Here is a 6,197-nt window from a genome sequence, read left to right on the forward strand (position 1 = left end):
CAAATGAGACCTAACCTTGTTGAAACAAGCACAAATATTTATTACTGCATTATTCAGTGGGACCAGTGTTATCATAGCTCATGTGCCTGGATTATAAGGTGTGCCAGAGCTTCTGCAGCAAGTGAATTGGGAAACAGGAAGCAGCAGAGCTGGGGATAAGAAGGACTAGCCAAGCTATAGTAATGAGCAGTCCAAGAGTCAATGTCCAATAAGGGACTGGGTACTCGAATCACTGGGATGCTAATCTAAATCTAATCTGATGGAATTCGGCAGTGGCAGATGGTGGTTTCATGAGCTGGTTTTTAAATGTTTCAAGAAGAGAGACACATTTAGCTTAGTTAATGGCGAGATGGAGAAACTAAGAAGATGGTATTGTAGGGATGTAGGATGTAAGTCAGGGAATACTCCTAACAGCTGCAGAGACCAGAACATCATTTAAGGACTAGAAGTTACTTTAGTAGAGTGCAATGCATCGTGGATTACCCTGGGGGCCCCTGGGCACCCATCAGCCTGACTCTAATGCCATTTTTACAATGATGCAGCTATTCTTGGTTGTTGTTTTTATTGTTCTTGCCACTTACTGACAGGAACAATAGAGATTCTTCCTCATCCCATTTGAGGCAGACCCCAGCAGAGGTTAAAGTAAAATGGAGATCTGCCTTTAGAAAAATAAAAGCTGATAAGGTTGTCAGAATCATAGTCTTGGGAGGGAACATGAGTCAGATAGCAGTCAGATAGACAGGGCGCACATGGGAAAAGGCTCCTATATAATGCACATTCCAATGCTTGTGGCTCACCCAGGCTTGGGACAGTGTAACAAATGGTGGTAGATTGGTGGATGACTTTCTATCACAATACATTTTGGTCAGTATTAGCACAGAATGAGCCATATTGAACCAACACACTGCATGCCTCTGGCCCCCTGTAGAAATTCCACAGATACCTTTGCATTATATAGGGAGGCAACGTTTCCTCTCTGAAGAGTTTACTCTTTAGCTAACAGTGGGCCAGGAAATACTTCTTGAACTTTTGACTTGGGAACTCTGAATTTAAACATTCAACATGGATTTATCCAGTCCATCCTAAAAGAGCATTACAGCATTACATGTTTTTTCTATAACATGTGTATTAGTTTCCCGTGGCTGCTGCAACAAATTACCATGAGTTTGAATGGTATTAAAAAGTTTTATTCTTTCACAGTTCTGGAGGCAAAAAGCCCCAAATCAAGGCATTGACAGAGCCATGCTCCCTCTGAAGGCTCTAGAGAAGAAGCCTTCCTTGCTTCTTCCTAGCTTCTGATGGTTGCCAGCAGGCCTTGGTGTTCCTTGGCTACAGCTGCACTGCTCTAATTTCTACTTATCTTTATCTGGCCATCTTCCCGCTGTGTATGTAGGTCTCTGTGTCTCTCTTCTTATAAGGATTTCAGTCTTCAAATTAGGGCCCACCCTCATCCAGTATGACCTTATTTTAACTAATTACATCTGCAGAGACCCTATTTCCAAATAAGGTCACATTCTGAAGCCCCAGGCAGACATGAATGGGGGCTGGGGGGTGGGGGGAGAGGGGCAGTAGTCAACCTAGTACAACATGTTTTCCCAATCTTTGGTCAAATTAATAATGGAAATAAAATCCTATGTTTTTCTTAGGCTCCATTAGATGAGGTCTATTGGTTACTTGTATCTCTAAAATGGATACAGGATACAGAAAAGACTGAAATCATGAAACCTTAGGTCTTTGACCAGCTGCCCAACACCATTATAGATTCTCAAAGGATCTGGGTAGAACGACATCTGATAAATGAACACTGCTTATGATCAACTGGGACGTTGGCTCTTAATCCCATGGAGCACCCCATTCCTAAAGATTTGGGCTTAACCACTGGGCCTCTGGTCTGATGCCCTGAACAAAGGCAAGAAAATGACCCAGAATCAGGACTATAATTTTCCATAGTGACAAGTGGTCAAAAAAGATTCACTCAAATAAAATAAAAAAAAAAGTCCCAACTGAAAGAGAAAGTTGATCTCTCTACCTTGGGAAGCAGCAGATACAAAGAATAAATTCATGGGTTTTGAAGTCAAGTTTGACATGAGTTCAGATTCTGGTTTCACCACTTACTTGGTAGGTGACCTTGTTCAAACTAATTAGTCTCTTTAAGGCTTAGTTTTCTCATTATAACAATGGAGATAGTAATATCTTCCTCACAGACTTATTGGGAAGAGTAAATGAGAAAATCTATGTTGTGCATTAAGTATATGGAAGTGCTAGCTATAATCATTACCAAGGTCTAGAACAATCTGTCTAAACTGTTCATATCAGGCCTGCCATCTTGTGGACCCCACACTGATTTCTACTGGAATTTCCTAGAGCAAGAAGGCCTTCCGTGTGTGTGTGTGTGTGTGTGTGTGTGTGTGTGTGTGTGTGTCCGCGTGGCGGGGGCGGGGGGGGGGCACTCTAAGACCCTCTGTCACCAGCTATGTGAGAGACAAATTCTCCAAAAAGCCAAACCAAACAGCATGCTCATCTAAGCTAGAGGTTGTAACCTGGAGATTGCAGACTTGGCAGCTCCCAGGCCAGATTCTGCTCCTTATGGAATTTTCTTGACCTGGACAAAATTTTTAAAAATTTGGAATTTGTTGGCCACATTTAAAATTCCAATGATGTTTTATAAAGCCCAAATTTCTGGTTTATAAAAAAGATAAATCAGACAATGCTATGCCTAAATTTTCCCATGACTAAAGTGCCTTTACACTGTATTGTTCAAATTGGCACACTTTTGAAAGTGAGAGGAGGCTCTGTTAATAATTATGCCTGAACAGGTATTAACTCAAACGGCCTGAGGCAAATTGGGATACCTGGTTGGTCACCCTACCTCAATGGTCTGGAGCTAAGTAAGAAAAAATTTCCTCCTGCTGGGAGTCTAGCTCTCTGTTTGCTCCCACCTCTAGGGTCTTGCATTTTCAATCTCTATTGTTAACACCTTTGAATATCACACCTAATAATTGGTTCTCTGTCACCAGAAGCCAACATCTTTGAGTGGGGCTTCTGTCATCTTCTTTCTCTAAGGAGGAGTTAAGGTGAGCCATCAATCAGTACATATGCCAGACCTCATTCCGGTGCTATCAGGGATTCTGATAGAATTTCTAATAACATAGCAATTCCTGTGTAATGTCATTAACACTTTATCATCTTCCAGTCTCTTATTAATGAATTCTTCTCTTCATCTATAGGGCACATATCATTGGGTTATGTTACATGTGTCACAATAATAATTTAGAGACATTGCAAAATTCTTGAAGAGTCTTCTGAATCATAAAACGATTTGTTTGAGAGGAACATAAACAAACTTTTTGAAAATTCTTAATTTTTAAGGAGTCCCTATCCAAAGAATGGATTGTATTCCAAAAGTTTGCTTTTAGATCTAGCATAAAGAAACAACATTATTGCCTCCTCACCCCACACACATATACAGATCCAAAAGAAAATGTATTATATGTATACAAAATAAATACACTACAAAATATCTAAAGATTAGTACTGGATACTGATCTATCCCTGGGAATTCGTAGTTGGAACTCTATGTGAGAACGTTCTAAGTGTGTGTGTGTTTTTTTTTAAGCCCTCACTCTTTAGAATTCCTGAACCAAGGCCATTGGTAGGAGAAATAACTTACTAAAAGGGTTTGGGGGACATTCTCCTCTTCTGCCCATTTGTATGTTTATTCATGGATTGTTTGTAGGATAGCTACAATCAGTATGATAAATATCAAAACTCTTTGTTACCTAGAATATTTAATGAATACAAAAAATGTCATTCCTTGATCAAAGTGGATTATTGGAAACTTTCAGTGTGGAATAGGACTACTTAGATCTGGTGAGTGCATTGGAAAGAGTCTTGCTTGAAGAGACAGGTGACCTCACTTTAAGTTCAATCTCTGCTATTAACTTGTTGGGCAACTTTGGGTAAGTGGCTTACCCTTATTGAGATACAGTTTCTTGTGAGAAATCTGAATGAGAATGATAACAATAATTCATATTCCACAATTTGTCTTGAAGATAAATTGAAACAATCTATGTATATGATAGAGTTTAGTACCCTGTGAAATGCTATAGAATCAAAAATAATAGAAAAGTAAATTAATGCTGATTGAGCTCTTATTAATGAGCCAAGAATTGTGATGGGGTTATTATTATTAACTAGCCACCAATACTAATGGTAGTAGCAGCACTACTATCCTTAAAATTGCCAATGTAATTCCTCCTGTGTTGGGTACAAATGAAGAGACCAAAGCATCTCTTCTACTCTGAGCAGAAACCAATCAGCCGCCTCCCACTGAAAACACTTAGATGACACCAGTTTTGTAAACACCCTGCCTTCTGATTTTAATGACAATATTACAATGGATATGATGCTGCATCCGGGCCCACACCCCAGAGTAGGAGTGATATTGACTCATTGAAACTTGTGAATATTACGAAGACAAAATGCCCCACTTAAAGATTTGGAGAATGGCAACTTTCAGCCAGACTTGGATTGAATTAATAATTCTATGGGGTGAGTGAAGAAAATGGTCTTGGTCCAACTAGAACCCATTAGTGGTACTATTTTATGCCTAGAACTTAACTGGTATTGTGTGTTTGTTTGCTGCCATAACAAAATACCAGACTGAGTGGCTTAACAGAAACTCATTTTTTTCAAAATAATTCAGTATCCTGGAATCTAAAAGTCTGAAATCAAGGAGTTGGCATGGTTGGTTTCTTCTGAGGACTCCCTTGGCTTGTAGATAGACGACTGTCTTCTCCCTGTGCCTTCACAGGGTCTGTGTGTATCTGTGTCCTAATCTTCTCTTCTTATAAAGACACCAGTCACTTTGGATTAGAGCCCACACTAATTACCTCATTTTAATTTAAGTACCTCTTTGAAGACGCTATCTCCAAATACAGTCAAAATCTGAGGTAGTGGGGTTAGGCCTTTAACATATTAGTTTTGAGGGGACACAATTCACCTCAGAGCACCTTGTCTAATTAATCAGTGATCTACCTTGTTCTCAAGAAAATTTCTTAGTGGTCTCCATCTCCTTTACATTTTCTTTCTCCCCATAGTCCTTCCCTGCCCCCACCACCAAAACCATGCAGCCCCTTCAGTTTTCAGAGCATTTCAAACACTGATTCACAAATGCAACATTCCTGTTGGCATTGGCAGTTCCATTCCAGAGACTTGCTGGTATTCAGAAAAGTTTGTATAGATTGAGATACCACTTTTCTGTGAAACATCTTCAAAGAGTCCTTCTAGAATCTACTGTTCCTTGGCCCATATTCTAAGCTTCTACTTTCTTCAGTCTGTAATTCCAAGATGTATATCTAGACCTCTTATCTACCGATCTAATCATTTCCTTAAATTCTGTTTTCTTGGTAAGCTGGTTTTATCTTTTAGTCATTTTTCCAGCATGAAACTCTTTTTTTCCACCACCCTCCTAGTTCTTACTCATTAGCCAGAAGCAAGTCATTAGAGGCTGTCTTGATCTTGTTCATTCCAACTAAGAGTATTGTCTTTATCTACTCACCGAAGGGATCTAAAGCAATTTCATTTTGCAGCCCAACTCAGGCTAACTTCTAAGCAGGGCTACTTATTGTCTTGATGTCTTGCTTGCCAGTCCATCTGTTCTCCACCCTGCATGTACTAAGCTGATGGTTTCAGTGATGTTACATAAGAGGTATTTCATCAGTCTTTTGGCTAGAAGGATATATAGTTATGCTTGTGACCTCATATAATCTAGTACCATGTAGCTCCCAGATGAAATTAATTACACTGATGAACATCTTCAACTGAATATGTCATCAAACATAATAAGGATGTCAAATCCATCCATGGCCAAGGATGTCAATCCATCAGTGATAATCAATATTTTTCAAGATCTTTGAAGCAAAGTTTTATCGACATTTTGAGGCACCAATTTTATAGGATTATTAATTCATAGTGCTATTTTTCCTGTATTTTATTCTTCTAGTTTAGCCCTACATTGTCAGGTATTAGAATAACTTTGGAATACAATCATTTAAAGCTAGGTATCTCAATGATGGATAATAATAGTTCTGATACTGTGGAATGTAATGTCCTCTTGAATGAACTTAAGAGGAAACTTTGCTGAAACAGGTTTGTAAAATTAAATATTTTTCAACTTTTACAAGCAGTCACTTCCC

The sequence above is a fragment of the Myotis lucifugus genome, unplaced genomic scaffold (genome assembly GCF_000147115.1).
Source record: "Myotis lucifugus unplaced genomic scaffold, Myoluc2.0 scaffold_220, whole genome shotgun sequence".
Lineage (NCBI taxonomy): Eukaryota > Metazoa > Chordata > Mammalia > Chiroptera > Vespertilionidae > Myotis > Myotis lucifugus.